General features: G+C 35.7%; 1 pseudogene; it reads right to left on the minus strand.

Moving 5' to 3' along the window:
• Positions 1-292: 292 nt before the first annotated feature.
• LOC100583538 lies at positions 293-2,729 on the minus strand (annotated as a pseudogene).
• Positions 2,730-6,112: the final 3,383 nt, after the last annotated feature.

Raw genomic sequence — 6,112 nt, forward strand, 5'->3', positions numbered from 1 at the left:
GCTAGGTGAACCAGTTGAATACTGACTCTTTCAGAGCATTGCTGCAGTTCAGTGAGTCACACCCAGTGAGCAAATTTAACGATGAATTAACAGCATATTTCATGTATACAACTCGCTGGAACAAACTAATTTCATAGTTTATATTAATATTTAACCAACCACAGTTAAACAAAACTCTCATCCATTACAGTGATTAAATTGATAACTTTATCTCAAGTTAGATTAAAAGGTATTATTTCCTTTTTAAAACTGTGAATATACTTTATCTAGTCATTTTTGTTTACAACGGAAACTATGGGAAATCAAAATTAACATCCTTATCCGTGAGCTTCTTATAGACACCTGAAAAAGTGTCAACCTTTTGTTCCACATTGTTCTGCTGTGCTTTGACTAAATGAACCCTGATGAGCAAGCTGCCCTCCAGTTTCACACAGATTCTCTTGTCCACAACTTCACTTGGAAGACCAAGTCCTAAAGGATCACATCCTACACAGCTGTCAGAGTATGACTCCTGGGATGCTTTATCTTATTATTTTTTTTTGTATGGCTTTTTATGAGTTGGCTTGGGCAGAATTCTCCTCTGAGCAATAAAGATGACATACTTCCCCATGAACTTCTCCAATTCACGTACTAGCTGAACTTGGATTTTCTGGAAAGATTTCAGTTGAACGGGAACAAAGATTATGATCACTTTCTGACCACCACCAACTTCAGTTTCCTTGGCTGCTGTAATATTCTGCTCCCTGTGCTGAGTCTTGAGGTCCACGTTTATCTGCAGCTCCTGAAGAGCCTGGGCCCAAACTCAAACTCGTCCTTCTCCTTGCTGAAAGTCAGCTTAGGGAGAGGCCCAAGTCTCGCGAGAGCTCATCAAATTCCAAAAGGTATTATTTCATGTTCAGTATTTTCCAGTTTTGTTTTGTTTTTTAACTCAAGCCTTGATGTGCTCAAGATACTAGGTTTCTAACAACAATCAAAGATAAATATTGTTTGTGTATAGGCATCTGTGTGTGTGTGATTCCCTCAACTTGGAAATTGCTTTCATATGGCAGTGAAAAAGTTGTTGTCTTCATCTAAGGAAGTATCCAAAGAAATCCCTATAATGGTGGCTAAGTATTAAATAATAGATATCCTCATGCTGTAGATTTGAAAATTCTCAAGCCATATTCACCATCATCCTAGAATGTTAATGTTACATGTGTTAAATGATTATAATCAATCAGAGGTCTTTTGACAAGTACTTTCTTCATTTTATTTTAAATAAGCAATATTTAAGTCTTGGCAATATGACCAGCCTAATAAAGAAATTGGAAAAAAAATCATACATGTGATATTTATTTCCATAGGCAAGCTCCATGCTACTTAATATCACATATTTTCCTGTACTATAATCTTATTTTAGTGCCACAATGGTACAGTTAGTCTCCTTTGCTCTTGTGTAACTTCCTTCAACCATTTAAAATCTGTTGATTTGCTATTTTTGCTTCCATGTAGTTTCATTTAAAAGTCAAATATACTTGGCATTTGCTAAAGTCATAGCTCTTACTCTTCTTGGAAATTCTCTGCAAGCTTACATTTTATTTAAAAAATTCATCTGCAGTAGCATAAAATTTACAATTTCAATTCTGTTTAAGCTTTGAATGACAAATTGTCCTATTATCTCATTTCTTTCTTGCTTTATTTGACTAAACAAATGCCCTACAGTAGGAACATTTACTTGTGAAGAGAAAATTAATCCATCCTTTTTAGAACTCTGCAATATAATCTCTATAATACCCCACATCAGTAAAAGTAATGAATACTTCATATCTACCTTCACCATTCTATTAAGGGTGTCATACACATTTTTGTAAAGAAAAAACACAGAACGTCATCCACTTTCCATTGCTCAAATCTACCATTTTGTTATTTCGAAGTATTTTATTTTTATTTTTAAGGGACAGTCTCATTTCTATTGCCCAGGCTTGAGTGCAGTGGCATACTCATAGTTCACTATGACCTCAAACTGCTAGGCTTAGGCAATTCTCCCACCTCAAGCTCCCAAGGAACTACACTATAGGTGCATACCACTATGCCCAGCTAATTTTACAATTTTATTTTATTTTTTTATAAATAGGGTATCACTGTGTTGTCCACCCTGGTGTCAAATTCCTGGCCTCAAGTGATCTTCCTGTCTCAGCCTCCCAAAGTTCTGGGATCACTGGTGCGAGCCACCTTGCCCAGCCTCAAAATAGTTAAGTAACAAATAAAAGCCTTCTTTTAAATTTCAAATTCTACCCCCCTGTTTTTTATATATTTTTTTCTAAATAATAAGCAGCTGTTTCTTAGTAGCAGTAATATTTGGTTCTTAAAATTATTTTTTATTTTTCATCTAAAAAGTAAAATACCACAAAATAACTGGCATTTACTTCCAAATATAAATATTTTTCCTTTTGTTTCACAGCCCCCCCCGCCACAAAAAACATTCCTTCTCTTTTCTCTCCAATGAGTTCATTTGCTACTATTACTTTTGGCATCTATAGAATTTCAAATAAATGCTGTACTTTAGTACCTGAGCTAGAGAGGTTAATCATTGTTGGGTAGCAAATGATCAAACAAGACTGCTACAAGACTGTTTTCCAAAAATGATGAAAAAAAAATCCATTTGTCATGACAGTAAGGAGGAAAAAACTGTAGAAAGATGTGCAGTCTGTTAGCTCATCTTACCTTTTATTGATGGTTAAAGTATGCATGATTCCGAAAGTATACAGTTTAGCATGTTTGAAATTTTCAGCTCTACCTAATTGTATAAAATATGTACCACCTTTTTAATTAATTTATAAGAAAATTTCATCAGTGTCATTTTGATATAATACTTCATATTATTTTGCTGTCATGCAGAAGATGAACTTCTTTTTAATAAAACTATTTGCTTCAAGATTGTTCTCATGGCTGTTAGTCCATACAATTCCTAACAGGATACAAATATAATCGATTAATAAGTTAATGTATTTAGGAGCAATTTTGAGCACAATGTTTTACTTTTATCCTCTTTTATTATGTCCTACTTAAATTATTATTGGTGCTCATTCTTTTTAATTAAAGGCCATCCTAGGACTAATATAGTAGAATTGAGCAGCCACATTTTTCTCAGTAAAATGCAAAATAGAGATTCTCTAACTTGTTTTCCTATAAGCTGTCCTGTGTTTAAAGTCTATAAGGTAAAAAAAATAAATTTGTTTAAATTGTGATTTTTTCAAGTGGATAATTATAAAAGTAAATTAGAACTAAAATCAATGCAACTAATAAAACGTGTCATAAAATAGAATGTCAACACTTAAGTGTACCACATCAGTGACCAAGCCTAGGAAGAAACTGCATCAACTAATGAGCAAAATAACCAACTAACATCATAATGACAGGATCAGATTCACACATAACAATATTAACTTTAAATGTAAATGGGCTAAATGCTCCAATTAAAAAACACAGACTGGCAAACTGGATAAGGATTCAGGACCCATCAGTGTGCTGTATTCAGGAAACCCATCTCACGTGCAGAGACACACATAGACTCAAAATAAAGGGATGGAGGAAGATCTATCAAGCAAATGGAAAACAAAAAAAGGCAGGGGTTGCAATCCTAGTCTCTGATAAAATAGACTTTAAACCAACAAAGATCAAAACAGACAAAGAAGGCCATTACATAATGGTAAAGGGATCAACTCAACAAGAAGAGCTAACTATCCTAAATATATATGCACCCAACACAGGAGCACCCAGATTCATAAAGCAAGTCCTGAGTGACCTACAAAGGGACTTAAACTCCCACACAATAATAATGGGAGGTTTTAACACCCCACTGTCAACATTAGACAGATCATCGAGACAGAAAGTTAACAAGGATATCCAGGAATTGAACTCAGCTCTACAAAAAGTGGACCCAATAGACATCTATAGAACTCTCCACCCCAAATCAACAGAATATACATTTTTTTCAGCACCACACCACACCTATTCCAAAATCGACCACATAGTTGGAAGTAAAGCTCTCCTCAGCAAATGTAAAAGAACAGAAATTATAATAAACTGTCTCTCAGACCACAGTGGAATCAAACTAGAACTCAGGATTAAAAAACCCACTCAAAACTGCTCAACTACATGGAAACTGAACAACCTGCTCCTGAATGACTATTGGGTACATAATGAAATGAAGGCAGAAATAAAGATGTTCTTTGAAACCAATGAGAACAAAGACACAACATACCAGAATCTCTGGGACACATTCAAAGCAGTATGTAGAGGGAAATTTATAGCACTAAATGCCCACAAGAGAAAGCAGGAAAGATCCAAAATTGACACCCTAACATCACAATCAAAAGAACTAGAAAAGCAAGAGCAAACACATTCAAAAGCTAGCAGAAGGCTAGAAATAACTAAAATCAGAGCAGAACTGAAGGAAATAGAGACACAAAAAACCCTTCAAAAAATTAATGAATCCAGGAGCTGGTTTTTTGAGAAGATCAACAAAATTGATAGACCACTAGCAAGACTAATAAAGAAGAAAAGAGAGAAGAATCAAATAGATGCAATAAAAAATGAAAAAGGGGATATCACCACCGATCCCACAGAAATACAATCTACCATCAGAGAATACTACAAACACCTCTATGCAAATAAACTAGAAAATCTACAAGAAATGGATAAATTCCTCGACAAATACACCCTCCCAAGACTAAACCAGGAAGAAGTTGAATCTCTGAATAGACCAATAACAGGTTCTGAAATTGTGGCCATAATCAATAGCTTACCAACCAAAAAGAGTCCAGGACCTGATGGATTCACACCTGAATTCTACCAGAGGTACAAGGAGGAACTGCTACCATTCCTTCTGAAATTATTCCAATCGATAGAAAAAGAGGGAAGCCTCCCTAACACATTTTATGAAGCCACATCTCCTGATACCAAAGCCAGGCAGAGACACAACCAAAAAAGAGAATTTAGACCAATATCCTTGATGAACATTGATGCAAAAATCCTCAATAAAATACTGGCAAACCGAATCCAGCAGCACATCAAAAAGCTTATCCACCATGATCAAGTGGGCTTCATCCCTGGGATGCAAGGCTGGTTCAACATACGCAAATCAATAAATGTAATCCAGCATATAAACAGAACCAAAGACAAAAACCACATGATTATCTCAATAGATGCAGAAAAGGCCTTTGACAAAATTCAACAACCCTTCATGCTAAAAACTCTCAATAAATTAGGTATTGATGGGACGTATCTCAAAATAATAAAAGCTATCTATGACAAACCCACAGCCAATATCATACTGAATGGGCAAAAACTGGAAGCACTCCCTCTGAAAACTGGCACAAGACAGGGATGCCCTCTCTCACCACTCCTATTCAACATAGTGCTGGAAGTTCTGGCCAGAGCAATCAGGCAGGAGAAGGAAATAAAGGGTATTCAATTAGGAAAAGAGGAAGTCAAACTGTCCCTGTTTGCAGATGACATGATTGTATATCTAGAAAATCCCATTGTCTCATCCCAAAATCTCCTTAAGCTGATTAGCAACTTCAGCAAAGTCTCAGGATACAAAATCAATGTACAAAAATCACAAGCATTCTTGTACACCAATCACAGACAAACAGAGAGCCAAATCATGAGTGAACTCCCATTCACAATTGCTTCCAAGAGAATAAAATACCTAGGAATCCAACTTACAAGGGATGTGAAGGACCTCTTCAAGGAGAACTACAAACCACTGCTCAATGAAATAAAAGAGGATACAAACAAATGGAAGAACATTCCATGCTCATGGGTTGGAAGAATCAATATCGTGAAAATGGCCATACTGCCCAAAGTAATTTATAGATTCAATGCCATCCCCATCAAGCTACCAATGACTTTCTTCACAGAATTGGAAAAAACTACTTTAAAGTTCATATGGAACCAAAAAAGAGCCCACATCGCCAAGTCAATCCTAAGCCAAAAGAACAAAGCTGGAGGCATCACGCTACCTGACTTCAAACTATACTACAAGGCTACAGTAACCAAAACAGCATGGTACTGGTACCAAAACAGAGATATAGATCAATGGAACAGAACAGAGCCCTCAGAAATGATG

The sequence above is a fragment of the Nomascus leucogenys genome, chromosome X (genome assembly GCF_006542625.1).
Source record: "Nomascus leucogenys isolate Asia chromosome X, Asia_NLE_v1, whole genome shotgun sequence".
NCBI lineage: Eukaryota > Metazoa > Chordata > Mammalia > Primates > Hylobatidae > Nomascus > Nomascus leucogenys.